A 16,762-nucleotide genomic window follows, 5' to 3' on the forward strand; every position below is an offset into this window, starting at 1 on the left:
GATCCTATCCGTGGAGTGGACCACGAAACGCTTGATCTCCAAGATAATCTCACATATCAGGAATATCCTGTTTGCATCCTTGATCAAGCCGAGTGTACCACTCGACGCCAGAATATCATGTTTCTTAAGGTTCAATGGTCACACCATTCCGAGAAAGAAGCTACTTGGGAAAGGGAGGATCGTCTTCGACTTGAGTACCCCACCTTCTTCCCGAAGGATCCTAAATCTCAGGACAAGATTCTTTTGAGTGGGGGTGAGTTGTCACATCCTAGCTAGTCCATGCATTAGAGTGTTGCAGCATGTTTACTTTTCCATATATTTGAAATGGGGATGATAGAACCCCCAACACCCCCCTGAGAACAACTAGGGTTTTCAATGAACCTGAAATGCCCTTCTAAAAAGTCCACCCTTTTTGTCTTGGGTTAGAACCTTTGACAAAATGGGTTCACAATTTTCTAGGTCATCACAAGATCATTGAATTAAATCAAATGTAACTTGCATTTGGGCATTTAAATGCTAGTAAATATTTTAAATGTCCAAATAATCCCAAACTGAAATGTTCCATGTTGGATATGTTCCATACAGTGAGCATGTGTAGTTTGGTGAATTTTGGAAATGCCTAGGTATTTTTAGAAATGCCACAAACTTGCAGAAATAAAAGAAAACAGAAAATAAAAGAAAAACATACTTACCTGGCCGCAACCCACCACCCAGCCCACCTGGCAGCCCAGCACTGTGCTGGCCTGCGCCAGCCAGCTGCTTCTTCCCCGCTAGGCAGGCAGGGAGGTGACGCCGACGTGCGCGAGCTCGCCATAGCGCCACCTGCTTGCCGCCCGCACCCGTGGACACATGGGCGAGCCCCACGTCATCGCCCCGAACCCCTGGACACATCCATTCTCCCCCTGCCTCTCTCCCTCGCCCTCTCCCACCATGGCCGACGCCGCCTCAGCCGCACCGCCGATGTAGACGTGCCCATCGTCATCCCAGCGCCACGCCACCGTGTCCAGAAGCTCTGCCGCCCTCCTCTCCTTCGAGAAGGCCGAGCCCCGAGCGCTTGCTTGCCCCGAAGCCACTGCAACGACCTCGCCCGACTCTGCCACCGCCGGAGATCCCCTTCGCCGTCCCCGCCGCACCAGCTCGTCCCCGACCTCACCGTCTACTCCGTCGTGATCGCCGTGAGCTCAGCCACCTCCCCATCCTTCCCGTTCTCTCTCTCGAGCACCATATCGACCGCATGAAGCTTTACCGCACGCGCCGCCACCGAGCTCGTCGCCGACGATGTTCCGGCCACCCAACGGCCACACCACCTTGTCCACTACACTCACCGCATCGCCAGGAACCCGTAGCACCACGGCACGCCCTTTGTCATGCCCCCTAGCGACAGGTTTGACCTTGCCCGAACTCCGGCAGCCGCACAGCTCGTCGCCGGCGTCGTTTTCGGTGACCCCGAGCCCAACCATCACCACCACTCGACGCGGCTCACACCCTGCATCAAGTAGACGTGCTCCGCCATTGTTTTGGTCACCGGAGCACGAAACCCGCATCGCCCCGCCGTGTTTGGCCTCGTCGGCGGCTAAACGCCGACGAGTTTGACCCTGCTGACCCAGTTTGACCCCCCAGGGTCACTAACGTGTGGGCCATGCCCCTGTTTAGTTTAGTGTTAGATTAATTAACGCTAACCATTTTAGTTAATGGGCTGACTCACTGACATGTGGGCCCAGGCCCTAATTAACCTAGATTAGTGCTAACGTGACACTAACTAATTCTGTTAGTTAGTTGTTACACTGACATGTGGGTCCCAGCTGTCAGGTTTCACCTGGGCTGGCGCCTTTGACCTGCTGACGTCACCCTGACGCAATGCTGATGCAGTAATTCAATTATTGGAATTGTTCTTATAGAGGAAATTCCAGAAAATACTACAAACTTCGAAAAATCATATAAATTAATCTATAACTCTAAATGCAAAGATTTATATATGAATTTTGATCAGAAAAATTCAATCTTTCCATCTGTACTGGTTTCATGCATGTCAGAACACTTTAACCTTGCTGTTTAGATGAAACAAGTTAATGCACTTATATCACCTCTTACTTTGTGTTAGCATTTGAATCCTTGATTCAAATGAACTCAAACTAATCTGTTCTAAGTTGCATTAGCCCAAACACACTCATTTTGCCATGTCATTGCATCCATCATATTATTGCATACTGCCTTGTGATGATTATGTTTCGATGTGTTCTTCGTGGTAGGTTCTGCCTCTGAGGATATTCACGAGTATCCAACTAAAGGGCAGTATCCCATTACCACTCTGTCAGGCAAGCAACCCCATTGATCATTTCGATACAAACCCATCTTCTTGCTTTTGCCCTCGTTTACTGCATTAAGACAACGCGTTTCAAACGGATGTGTGTTGCGGTAGTTGAACCCACTTCCTCTGCATGACCTGTCATTGCTATAGTAACTAGATGAAACCCACTAGCATGTGTAGGAGTTGATTGAGCCATGTTTGTGTTTCCTACCATGCTATGCTTGCTATTCTTAGAGTCCTGTCAGGTCTGGCTCATCGGGGTGATGAACTAGAGTGAATGGTTGTGTTGGTAATAAGAGTGATGTGTTGAATATGATTTGGTAAAGGTATCGATGAGAGGCCATGTAGGAGTACATGGTGGGTTGTTTCATTGAGGCCGTCCTTAAGAACTGAGATCTATATGCGTGATTTAAGATTCAGCTACTACCACACATTGGGCCCTGAAATATGACCCCACTCGACTTACCAACCCCTCTCGTCCTCTGTCCAGGAGTTCAAAGTAGTTCTTGGTGTTTGTAGTTGCTGGAGGCCGTGCGTAGCGCTGACCTTAGGGGTGGGCTGTGATGCGGTAGGCTCGTGGCCCGGTGTATCGAGTCGCCCGTTTGGTGTCTCGGGAACCCTGCACACATCGTTTGGGGCCGTTGAGGACACCCCGGCCGGATTTCCTTGCGAATGGAACCCGAATAGGCGATAAACCTGGACTAGAGACTTGTGTGGTTAGTCAGGTCGTGGTCTACACCCACGTCGGCTTTCACATGAAGTCTGCCGAGCACATGTCATGTGCAGACGCTAAGTGGTGGAAACATGTGTGACGAAGTACACCCCTTCAGGGTATAAAACTATTCGAATAGCTGCGTCCGCGGTAAAGGACTACTTGGTCGCTTATGCAGTTCATAGACAAGTTAATGGTTACTACTAAATTACTCAAGATAAGTGTGAGTACCACGGATGGCCCTCTCATAGGATGACGAGGGAGGATCCACGGTGGAGTATTGTGATGGTGATTAGTGGACTCGTGTGCAAAAACTATTTTACAAGTGGTGTCTCGTAGGATAGCTTAGCCAAGAGTCAAAGCTGGCTTGCTGCAATAACTCCACTACCTTATTGAGAATTGAGAAACAGTATAACAGGGCTAGTTAGGAGCTTTAACTACGATTTGAGTGTCTCAGCCGTTGGATCGATCTAACATATGCTCCAGATCAATTCTGGTCGTCCCTGATCGCTAACGCGCTGCACGCCCCGTCTCGCGGGCTGCTACTCCGCAAAGCTAGCTGGGTTTTCTCTTAGTAATCGGGCCGCATAAGGCCCACAACTTTTTATTTTGATGGTAACAGCCCAGGTCATACGCTGCGTTCCAGCATCGCCCTCCCCAAACGAGAACAATTTATCTGTTCCTTCCGCGCTGCCGCTCCTTCCTCCTCGAAGCGTCGGTGTTCCACCATTGGTGAGCTACTGCTGCGACTGCCTCCGCACTGATGCCCTCCACCCCCACTGTACTCTTCATCTGCAATCTCTTCTTCACTGTTTCTCAATTTCGTGCCCTGCAACATTCGTCCATGGCCACTGCAGCGGCCGTCCGCGCCGTCGGCGTCCATCGTCGGATGTCCTCCTCCTGCACCCTTTCTCCATGCCTTGCAGCTATACCACGCGTCCCTTCCCATCCCGTAATCGAGGCTGAAACTGCAGCGTTAAGGGTCCACTGTCTACCTCCTGTGATAATGGTGATGATGGTAATTAGTTTCAGGGGTGATGATGGTGATTAATTTTCCTTGGTGAGTTACCCCAATCTCCCATTCTGCTTCATATATTATTTCTTGCGCCATCTCTTCCTTCCTACCTTTAGTGTCTCTCTCGGCCATGCCTATTGCCCAGGTTTGTTCTTGCTGACTATCCATCTTCCTCCCTCTAATTTTCCTACATGTCATCGTATCTATGGAAGTGACTATGTTTTCTTGATTACTGTGATTTTAGTTGTTACATAGGAATTTGTTTGATTTTCACTCCAACCGGCCACATCCATTTTGTTTGCTTCCTTTCCTTTTCATTGTTTCAGATTTCATACAATCTGTCTATGACACGTACTGGACCTAAGTAGAGTAAAAATTCCTAAACGTTTTTGATTACAAGCCCATGGAAGCGATGTGTGCCAGTTACATTGCGCTAGCGGACCAAGTGGAGTCCTGCCGCAATGTAGGCAGACAAGGATTAATGAACCAGTTACTGTATAGAATTCGATTGGAACCGAAAACAAATAGTGTTAATTCACCTCTACTTGTGCTACCTTACGAGATTTATGTTTCCTTGATAATTGTGTTCTACACTGTCATACAAACCAGGAGATGAATTCTTCCCTCACTACTCTGTGTGACACATAAGGGAAAATCCTGCATCAAATTAAGGGACCAATTTAAAATGGTTCGGCAAAGGGTCACCATCTGATCCCAATGGACAACCCCATTCATCGATACCCTTGAAGGTTTCACTAGATTACTGACCTCTGCACTAGTATTCTGCAGCCTGTTTTTCCCATTTAAATCTGACTTTGCACTCTTGCTGGTAATTTCAGCTACTTACTTTGGTTCACCGATGTTTTAGATGCTGACACTGTGATGCAGCTTTCTGGTGGGAAGAATAAGAGGACATGTAGGCTCATTAATTCCTCCAACAGGCCAGGAGCCTAAATTTGCTCTACTGTATATCCATGATCACGAGACTGACAAAGAAATTGAAAATAGAATATGTGCTTTGTGTAATGATAACAGTTTAGACCGAATAAAGGACTAACCTGACCAATGCATAGCCATTAGAATATTGGGTCCGCAATCAAATGCAGATGTCCAATACAATTTACCTACGTCTGACCACATTGCTTTGCTAATTGTTGGTGTTTTTCGCAACTGATACATTCAAGAGAGATATTATCATGCATGAAAAGCAACGTGGCCTGTACTACATCTCCAACTTAAATCATTCCCTTATGCCCTTACACTACTCAATATTATTCCCACATGGTGATCCTGAATTTCATTTAGCATTCAATACACTAATGCTCACCTATTACCTCCCAAGGCTCGCAAAATAATTAAAATACTAGATTATTACGCATATTGCTGCCAATACAGACCTGGACAATACAACCCATACACATGATGTGGTAGGGCTACATCCCAGCTACAGGTTCATTGTTACACATGCTTAGAACAAAACCATCGTTTATTGTTTGAAAATAAATTGAGTTCAGATCTGGCCTGACATTGACAAAATGAAGCAAGATGAACTAACTGATGATATTAAAAGAGGTCAAGTTTTTGGACATGATGCATGATTTTGTTTTCTCTACAAAATTGTTTCTAAATCACATATAATCTTTGTTCATCAACACCTTCATGGCTTCAACTTGCTGATTTCTCAGATTTTCAAGCACAAGGATTTCACTCTTTCAATTCCTCCGTTGTATCATCAATCTCAAACCTATATGATTCAGTGAGTTTCCCTATCATGGCTATAGCTGCATCTTCCTCAGCATCCACATCAGTGTTCAACGCCCTGGTCAAGTCTACCTGACATATTTTCTTTGTGCTAATAATAACGACTTTCATGCAACTATACTCGGCTCTTCTTCCATCAATTTTCTTAAGAATTTCATCTAAAATTACCTTCCGAGAGACGCAAACAATCCCCAAGTTATATGTATATTCGGGCTAACCCGTACACATAATTGTGAAAGGAGAATCACCAAGACAGTTACAAATAATTTAATCATGTGAAATATATTACCTCTTGCCACCGCAGCCATGGATCCTTCTTGCTTTGTCTGACACTAACCCACACGCAGCTTACAGGAGGTCATTATAAAGAGAAAACCAAGACAGAGTTTTATAGTATTAATTAAGTGCAAAGTAAAATGGTAACTGAATCATTAACCTCCACTACCCACTCAACTAGCATTACAGTTCGGACAAATACAATAACAAATTACAAACTTGTGCATTCGTCTTTAATTAAAGGAAAATACTATCATTCCTACCCATATTCTGAACATATCATGGAGCAATGTTCAAAACAAACATAAATTTTCAAATGCATCACTGTTATTGCATCAACGATGGGCGGGCGCGGCAACGTGCGGCTTCATGGTCTAGTGTGCATGTATAGTAGGATCTGTTATAAGACTTGCTGAGTACCTTTGTACTCATGTTGCTTTAATTACTGTTTTCACATGACAACACCGCCCCCTCCGACGGGTTTTATGTAGATCTCGACGTTGATGAGTGACTTGCCACCCAGGTGGTGATCTGAGCTTGTGAAGGGCCCTATGTAGATAGAAAGGCTTCGTCAAGCCTTCTTTCTTTCTAGTTTTCTGTACTCAGACAAGTTTGCTTCCGCATGTGCTTGTATGTTTGTATGACTTGAGTGTCGGGTCATGTGACCCCTACCTGTATGAACATGTTATGTATGTCTCTCCGGAGCCTTTAAATAAAGAACTTTGAGTTGTAGAGTTTTGTTGTGATGCCATGTTGTATTTACACATATCGAGCATATTGTGTGTATGATTGAAATTCTTGGTATGTGTGGGATCCGACAATCTAGTTGTTTAACCTTGGCAGCCTCTCTTATGGGGAAATGTAGTCTAGTGCTTCCATGAGCCATGGTAGTCCGCTACAGCCCGGTTCACCGGAGTCCTGCCAACCCAGCACTACTGCTCCGGAACACTTCACTGGCCGGCATGTGTTTCACCTCGTTCCTGTGTCTGTCCCTTCGAGGAAATGTCACGCGGTGACATCCGGAGTCCTGTTAGCCTGCTACAGCCCTGGTTCCCGGAGTCCTGTTAGCCCAGTTGCTACAGCCCGGATTCATACGCTGTTGACCGACATGTTCGATGTTGATTCATGTATGCCTGTCCCCGTAAGTTAGTGCCACTTTGGGTTCATGACTAGTCGTGTCGGCCCAGGTTCTCTGTCATATGGATACTAGTAACACTATCATATACGTGAGCCAAAAGGAGCAAACAGTCCCGGGCCATGGTAAGGCGACACTCGTGCGAATACCATGCGTGAGGCCGCAAAGTGATATGAGGTGTTACAGTCTAGATCGGTGTGACTTGGAATCAGGGTCCTGACACTGCTCGTCATCATCGGCCTCCTCCCCACCAAATCTGCCGTGCGGACCGCCCTACTCTCCCGGCGGTGGCGCCCCCTCTGGCGCCACGTCCCCCTCAACCTCACCGTCGACAGCTGCCTCTATGACGGGGATTGCAAACGCATGGCCGCAGTCTCCAAGATCCTTTCATCGCACCCTGGGCCAGCCAGACGCCTTGACATCCGCATGTTCAGTACCAACTGCAAGGTCGAACCCAAGTTCGACGAGTGGTTCTTATCCCCCGCCCTAGATCAGCTCGACGAGCTCAGCTTTGAAGCTGGACGATGTCGCTCTCTACCGATGTCCGCGCTCCACCTCGTGCCAACGCTGCGCCGCGCCAGCTTCCGCTCCTGCTATCTTCCCCAGATTAATGTCACGCCCGCCCTTCTTCTCCCTCAACTCAAGAAGCTCGACCTCTTTGACGTTGTCATCTTGAAGAAGGCTATGGATCACCTGCTCCGCAGCTCTACTACGCTCGAGTACCTTCGTCTTGAGCAGATCCATGGGTTCATTAGCCTCCACATCGCCTCGACGAATCTCTGATGGATTTATGTGTCTTGCTGGCCCCGCAACAAGACATCAATTGGGAAGAGATCACTCCAGCTGTTCCACATTATGGTCATTGAGAATGCGCCTTTCCTTGAGAGATTCCTCGTATCAGACCTAGAAGGTCCAACAAAAATCAGGGTCATTGACGCGCCGAAATTGACAGCATTGGTGCACTCGTTTGCCAAATTCTCTGAACTCTTTATTGGATCCGTAATCGTTCAGGTACAACACTCATCTTCTTATTATCTTCTTGAAATTCACATTTTTAATTTTCTTCTTGATGTATTTACGACCGTCTTCCAGAAAATGATTCCCACAAGCTTGACCCAGTCTATGCGCACAGTGAAGATCTTGGCAATAAAATCTATCGGCCCCAATATGGATCAAGTTGTTGGATTCCTTACATGCTTTCCGTGCACGGAGAAGCTACTCATCGAGGTGAAACTTCCTTCTTGTTAGTAAACTGTAATTACAATGTAGCTCAAATTTTTCGTAATTTTCCCAAATTACAATGACAAGTGTAGTGTTCAAAACTGCATCTATGCACTGCACCGAAAGAAATGTTTTTAGTATTTTTTCTCACGTGATCACCTGCATTGTTTTTTTGTTGTACTACTATAGTAGCCTAGGCTAGTCATAGTGGAAAGTAACTTAGACTACTCTAGTAACTCTATGGTTACCCTAAGAGCAAGTACTACCTCCGTCCTGGTATACTCTTCCTATTTTGTAGTATCAAAATTTGACCATAGATTTAACTGACAAAATGTTAATGCATGTCACTAACAACTATATCGTTGGATTCATATTTGAACATAATTTTGAATGGTGTAATTTTTAGTGACATGCATTGGCATTTTCTTATGTAAATCTATGGTCAAAATTTTATACTAAATAAGAGGTAGTACAAAAGTGGTCTATATCGGCCCTCCACTATGTAGGGCAAAACATGTGCCAAATTCACTTCTGATGCATTTGGCGTCGATGCCCCTCCATTGCTCACCTAGTGCCCCAATCTGGATCACCTACTTTGCTCCGGTGCCAAATTAATAACTCACGCAATGAAAAAACACTTGTGTGGGAGAGAGAGAGGACTGAGGCAATAAAAAAAACACTTGTTTGGGAGAGTGAGAGGCTGGTGTAGTTGGTTTGATTGATTTTTTTATACATGTGGGTCTGTGTGCACAGCGGTGCCAACTCTCTCACATCACGAGAGCGGTGCCAAAATCTTTTGATTTGACATCGTTGTGTATTATGTGGCATACTTTTGCGAAATATGGCATCGGCCACATAGTGGAAGGCAACAAATTCCCAAGCTCTTCACGTACTCCTAGGTAAATGAGAGGAAAGAGAAAGAGAGAGAGAGTGAAAAAATATCACTAGCCAGCCAACCCTATCGTATGAGCGAATGATATTGGTACCTCTTCATGACACGACAATCTTATACAGCCAGCTGCTCTAATATGTTCTCTTCTTTTGCAGATAAAAAAAGACGCGAAAGTGAAAAATGTGCTGCACTATAACAATCTCATCGAATGCCTTGATCTCCATCTTACAGAAATTGATTTGATCGACTACCGAGGCAGCACATATGAGATTAAATTGGCTAGGTTCTTTGTTCTGGAGGCAAGTGTGCTCAAGGTAATGAGATTTGGCGTTCACTGGCGCAACAATGAATGGCGTGCTGATCACCGCAAGCGTCTAAGCCTAAATGCCAAATTCTCCGCAGAAGCTGAATTTGTTTTTGAAACATCAAGTGGCCAGAGACTCGAAAACTTATTTACCCATTAGTGACTTGTTAGGGCGGTGGATTTTAGTTTGTACGATAATGTTGCATCCACCTAAATTAGCAAAAGTTCTTACATAAACTTCCTAGTAATTCCCTCTTCGTAGGTGCAGCATTACTCCTAACATTTGTAATATTAGTTTGAAACTTATAATATTGCCGTGTCCTATTCCTGCATTTTCAAAATCCTGCGAATCAAACAGGTCCTGAGTTGGTGATGATGTTGTGCCTACCATCTTTCACCAATAGCCGTCTGATCTAGATCTAACGCATACAAACCAAACTTCTCAAGTTTTGCAAAAAGATGCCCGCACTTGTTCCCTATTTACAAACAACTCCTTGTCTCTCACAATCAGCCTTATCTCCTCCCCACCACATCTAGAAGGCCATGGAAAAATCTGGCGTGATGGCCACTGTCGGCGCCGTCCACCCCCCAATCTTGGTGTTCCGTGCAATGCACGGGCATCTATGCACGGGAAATTATGTCGAACACGGCTAGTTGTAAGCAGGATAGGTCTACAGCCATGATGATATTGACTGCAGACGGTGAGGCTGACTATGGTATGCCGAACATGACGCCTATACTCAGGTGTCATCTCTGGCGTAGGGTCTCGTCACTTCACTGTGAGGAGCAGCACGTAATAATTTGACCAATGGGTAGTACAGTGCTACTACATTGGTAGTACTACTACTACTAGTACTAGCACCACCATCTAGATTTAGCAGTACTACCACGTCCATCTAGATTTAGTATTTGACTAGCAATATCTAGTAATGCATGTCACAAAAAATGTACTACTCCCTGTGTAAATAAATACATGGTGTATTATTTTATTCCTATCGGGGAGATAACTTAATGTCTTTTTGCTACTTAATAGGATTACATGCAATGAACTAACCACTGCATGTGATGTTTGGTAGTCTCAAGTCATTGAAAGCATAGCACGGGCACGGAGGGGGATGCAGCTTCATTGACTTGTTGCACCTGCCTTTGGATGTATGACACGTGGGCCCAACGGGTGGCTGGCCAACCTGCCATACAACCAAAGGCAGGTGCAGTAGAGGGGCAAGGAGTAGATGGCCAACACGCACGTGGATTCAGCACAGTCTGCACTTCTCATATAAAGGCTCCCACTAGTCCAATCTACGAAATCCTACGCACCTATGCACCCAAGGGCAAGAGTGATCACTCCAATCGCAAGATCAGTTGACTAGAAGCTAGACCCATGGAGGCAATGAACGCAACCATCAGTCGGCTGTGCCAGATGGTCCACGATGCCGGCCTGTGGCCCGGCACCAAGGAACGTCTCCAGGTAGTGCTTGAGGCCGCCAGGCCGAGGGGCCGCTTGGACGACAACTTCATCTCCTTGTTCGACGAGGTCCTCGTCGGCTTCCTCGACAAGTTCACCATCGTTAAGAAGCTCGCAGATGACCTTGACGTACGCCTCCAGCCCACGCCCCCAGGCTCTGCGATGCCTACCACCCTCAACGGCCTCTATGGTGACAACCTCTTCGACGCACCGGTGGCCCTGCGACTGCCCGCCGTCGCACCAGAGAAAGTCCACCTCGAGGTCGCGCTCGCCGCGCAGCGCCTGGCGCAGCAAGACACCATCGACATAATCACCCACGTCTACGCGCAAATCATCCACAAGGACTACTACATGCAAGAGGAGGACGATAGGACGCTGGCCTTCTTGGACCGCAGGGCAACCTTGGACAGCATTGTTCAGAAGCACGTTGAGCTTGCCGCCAATGCCGCTGCTCCTCACATGTCGGTTGGTGACGCGGTGCACTAGGGCATGAGGATGTCGTTGATGGATCCGTATGTATCATTATCTTTCTATCAAATCCATGTAGTAGTATATGGTACTCCTAGTAATTATCTTACCTTTCGCATCAACTTCATAATTTTCCTACGTACTCCATGCATGAACCGCGCCAGAACCAAACTTCTCATTACCGTAGGGAAAATCGTATTTCTATCTATCGGTCGCGCCATGGAGCAGAACCAAATTTAACAAGTTACAAGTTCAAAAGGAAAAGCATGACGTGTTCGCGTCGCACCCCCACACGGTTGGTCCGGCACGCCGCTCAAGGGGGAATGCATGCTGTGTTGAATTTTCACTTACAAGTGGGACCGCAGTTGAGCAAACCGACTATCGGCAAACCACCACCCCGCCCACCGCGCGATGGCTGAGAAAACAGGAGGGAGAAGAGATGGTTGTAGCACGGACTCCAAGAAAATTGGTGTCGGATGGGACTCGTGTGGGTGGCGTGTGCCGTACTGCTAGATATGAATGCTAGTTATGGCCCATGCCACCCCACTATATCGAGGTGCTGGTTATGTAGAACAAATTTCCTGGAGTCTGTGCTCAGCCCTCCTCTATCTCTCTTCTCAGCCAGCCAGCAGACGCGCGGATCCCATCGTCTGTTTGCTCATATGCGGTCCCACATGTCAGTGATAACGCAAGAGGACCCACTGAACCTGCACATCTTTCACCTCGACGTGCTGGCGATGAAAAACAAATCCAATAAAGATCTTCGGTGGCCGCTTTTGGAGTTACTCAAGAGTAGTTAGATTCTATTTACAGTTTAACCCAAGATGCACATCACGTGGCTTCAACTACCACTCTATTTTCTTGCATGACACGACCTGGATGCTGGATGTCCCACGTGTCGGCAAAAGGAGGAAGAACTCGACCAAATCTTCGGTTGTGCTCTCGGATTAGACTAGTTGTGCTAACTTAAAATTTTATTGTGTAGAATGGATGCACGTTTTGGTATTGGGAATAAGAGTACAACGATATATTGATAGAGCGCAATTTAGTAGACGTTCTAACTCGTTTAGCTAGCATAGAGGCTTGAGATGAGACTAGTGCACTTGTTGATAGAATAGAGGCTATACACGTCTACTTCTTTAAACTCGAAGAAGAAAGAAGCACGCAGGATCGAGCCTCCGCAGATCAAAAATGAATGCATCGAGAAGGCACTAATCCAACTTACAGGAGCAGTTATAGAAGTTGGATATCTTCTAAAATGTATTCTTGTGGTTCTTGTTTTTCTAGTCAAAATTTTGGTGATGTATTTCCATGTACCAAAAAATTAATGATTAAAAAAAGATATGTGTTTGCAAAGAAAAATGTACATGGTCGGGATGCGTCCGCGCATTCGGCACACGGCCACCGCATTCGAGAAATGGCCCGGACACGACCCCATTTCCCTACCCCAAACGGACAGAATCCGGGTGAAAGAGAGGTCTGTTTGGGGTCGTGCGTTGGAGTTGGCCTTACAAGTGGGACCGCAGTTGAGGAAACCGACTATCGGCAAACCCCCACCCCGCCCGCCGTGCAATGGCTGAGTTAGAGAAACGACGATGTTGAAGAGATTGTTGTAGCACAGACTCCAACAAATATGGTGTCAGATGGAAGTCGTGCTGGTGGCGTGTGTCGTACTACTGGACGTGAATGCTTGTTCTGGCCCATGCCACCCTACTACTCCTACTACTTATAGTAGTAGTATCGAGGATTCGAGGTGCTGGTTACGTACAGCGAACACATTAACATATGGCCCACCTCACACTATGGCCAAATTTGCTAGAGTCTGTGCTAGGTTAAAAAGTGTTCTTTGTGAGGATGGGTTGCTGGTCTCAAGTTTAAAACTTGTTGTATTACGTACATAGACGTAGAGATAGTGCAGCATGTGAAGCTAGTACAAATAGTGTACTATTGTTGATTGGCCTCGTCGGATAACCTGTTGCAATGCACGTACAATTATGTATTCAAAAAATATTTTTTTGCCTCGTCGCAGCACCCACTCAGAGAAGCGACTCGAAAGCCATTCATAAATTTAGTAAGTTTATCACAGGCATATATTTTTATTACGTACAACATGTCATCAACCCACAATGACAACGAGGATACATTATAAATACTAAAGTTTTCATCACACAACAAATAACAAGCAATGAAATGAATTTCAACTCAACCAAACCTCGGCGTTGGAAATGCTTGCTTTGAACCACAAGTGATTCTCTGGGAATGGCCAGCTACTGTCAATCTCGAGATCAATGCAGGACTGATCATCCAGGCTAAAGCGACCTACTATATCACGGCCAGGGTAGGGAACCACCGCAATGTCCGACGTATAGATACAATTGCTTCTCATAAATGGTAGTAACGTTGTGTCAACAGCAATTGGATCGCCTTTCACCATCATTGGATAGTTTTGTCCAGGGAAGAGCGAGTTTGCTCAGAGACTATCAATACTGTACCAGGGATAAGGTGTTGGCGCAAGCACAGTAGTATCCATCCCGAATACCATACAACGAGTGTTGGAATAGGTCCAGAGAGTGCGACCACGGGAGACAACGCCTGCTTCCTTAGTAGTAACATCAGCAGTGAGTTGTATACACACAAGAAGGAGTGATCCATCAGAAGTTGCCAGGCGCCACTGAGTATATCGGCCCTCCTCGTCCTCATCTCCCCCTTGGTTATAAAAAATTTCAATTATAGGTGGTGGAATGTCCACAGGACCTTGGAAACACAAGAAGAAGGTTAATTACTAGAGAAGGGAAACTTGCTAACTTGCATGCATGTGGATGAAACAATTATAATTACGATGGAAGACAAACGTACTGAAACTACGAGGATCCCATGCAAAAACAGTGCCACGAGTGGTGGCAGCAAACACAAGACCTGTCAGGGATATACCCCGTGGTATGACCCGGCTGGAGTTGTAAACCGGCTGGGACTTGGTAAACCGACGGAGAGTTAAGACAAAGAGTCAAGACAGATGGCTAAGACAGACGATAAACCGACTGGTGGTAAACTAGCAGGCAGTTAAGACAGATGGCTAAGAAAGACGGTAAACTGGCGAGTGTTAAACCGGCAGCGTTAAGACAGATGGTAGCACCGGCAGGTGTTAAGTAAATCATAACCCGACAAACAATGTTAAACCGGCAGACAATCATAACCCGGCAGACAATGTTAAACCGGCAGACGTTAAGAAGCCCAGGAAGGGAAATCAAAATAGTTTAAGTCTTAGTCCGAGATGGACTCTACATGTAACCCGCCCCTTTAACTTATATAAGGAGGGGTAGGGCTCCCGAAAGAGGGACAAGCAAACAACAATCTCTAGGGCTAGACACAATTAGAGGAGAGCCAGATTACGGCGACTCCCTCGTGATGATAATGAGATCTAGCCTCAAACAACATGTAGGGTTGTTACCGGATGATATTTCCCGGGGCCCGAAGCTGTCTAAATCCACGTCTTGTGTTGTGTTTCTTGATTCCGTTCAACCCCTCTCAAGCTATCACATATATGAGTTGGCCTCACGACTAAGTCCTTCCTCTAGGACATCTGACGTGACAATTCCATGACAGTTGGCGCCCACCGTGGGGCCCGACACACGGTGGTGTTGAGTTCTTGGAGGGATCTCTCTCAAGGATCAAGGAGTTGACAATGGTCTGGATGAAAAGGAGCCAGACTGAAAGGATCTACATCAGCTTCGGGTTCATCGGTTCAGATTTTACGATCTATGAGATTTAAGTCAAAGAAGAGCAATTAGGATTACGGTCTGCTCTGCCACCGCCGCAAAGAAGTTGCCACTGGTGGGATTTCTATCGTCTATGCAATGACAAGTCCGAGATAAGGAGAGCTGCACGGGCTGGCTCATCTGTGGTATTACTACGTATAAGGGATATTTTTACAGACACACATAAATCGCCCGAGCTGCGGTAAACCGCCGAGTTCTAGTTGTTCAAACGACCAAAGTCACACTACAACTCCGGAAAAGATCCGTCTGAGCTGCCGCCGCAAGGATATAGCTGTGCTTGATCTAGCTTGCCGCCCCGTTGACTTGCTTGCAGCCTCATCTCTGCCCTCGAGTCACGGCCACGCAGTGGTTTGCCTTCACATCCAAACCGGCTTACTGCGTTTGCTGCGGCTGTCTACAAGTCGCCAAGCAGCTTTGTTGTTGCCATGGTCGTACTCCGTTTCTACATACTGTTAATCCGGACCCAAATCCGTCACCAGGACGACCATAGCTGTTCACCCCCGTCAAAGCCGCGGCTCTCCCACCAGTTTCGCTTTAAATCGCCGAGATCAGCAGAAGTGGTTCCGTCGCAATCAAACATCAGTAGCGTATGATGGGAATCGTACTATTACTGTTATGTCCCATCGAACCAGCGGTGGCACGAAGTACTGTATGCCAATAAGAATATACTTGGATGGGGATGATTCTCGACCACAACGACTGGATGAGTAGTCAAACATGCCAAGCTTCCGCTGTTGCGACTTAACCACGGCCGGCGCGCCGTTCCACAATCACAGTTTCTGCCGGCGCACCATGCCGCCTGAGTTGTTGCGTCGACACGCCGCCCTGGTCCGAGCTACCCTCGCTGCGAGTCTTTTTTGGTCAAACCGACCTCTGCGGCCAAAGCTTCCACGGACTTGCGCTGATTAAACCGTCGGGTCAGCAGTACGCCTCCATCTTATGACCCGTTTCTCTCAGCCCGCTCGTCGGTGGCGTGTGACCTGCCCGGGCTGACTCCACTGCTGCACTAAGCCGGCTCCACACAGCAGGGTACGGTTTCAAAGGTGTTCCGCCATCTGATGTGCGCGCCGCTCAAACTGCCGTCGATGCAGGCTGCCACTCCAACCCCCAAGTCGTCGGCATGGCCTTTCTGCTTTTGAGCCTATAGCTCCCGCACATGCCAGGTCAACGCTGCACTGGCCCTCATTATTGCCTCGTTTCAAGCTGTCGTAGTGGCCGCTCCGTGATTCTACTACACTCGAGCCGCCCCGGACAAGCATTGAGTCACCACATCAACCATCGCTGTTGCTTCTGTTAAACCGCCGCTTCAGACGGCCTCGTCGTTAGTACTCTCCAACAACTATATCAAGTCACTGGTGCCAAACTCGCTGCGTTTAGTCACGGGCGCCCAAATTCAACAGCGGACAAATCATCACCGGCCCACCTCCTA

Source organism: Triticum urartu, chromosome 6A (genome assembly GCF_056163025.1).
Source record: "Triticum urartu cultivar PI428250 chromosome 6A, HENAU_Tu73, whole genome shotgun sequence".
Lineage (NCBI taxonomy): Eukaryota > Viridiplantae > Streptophyta > Magnoliopsida > Poales > Poaceae > Triticum > Triticum urartu.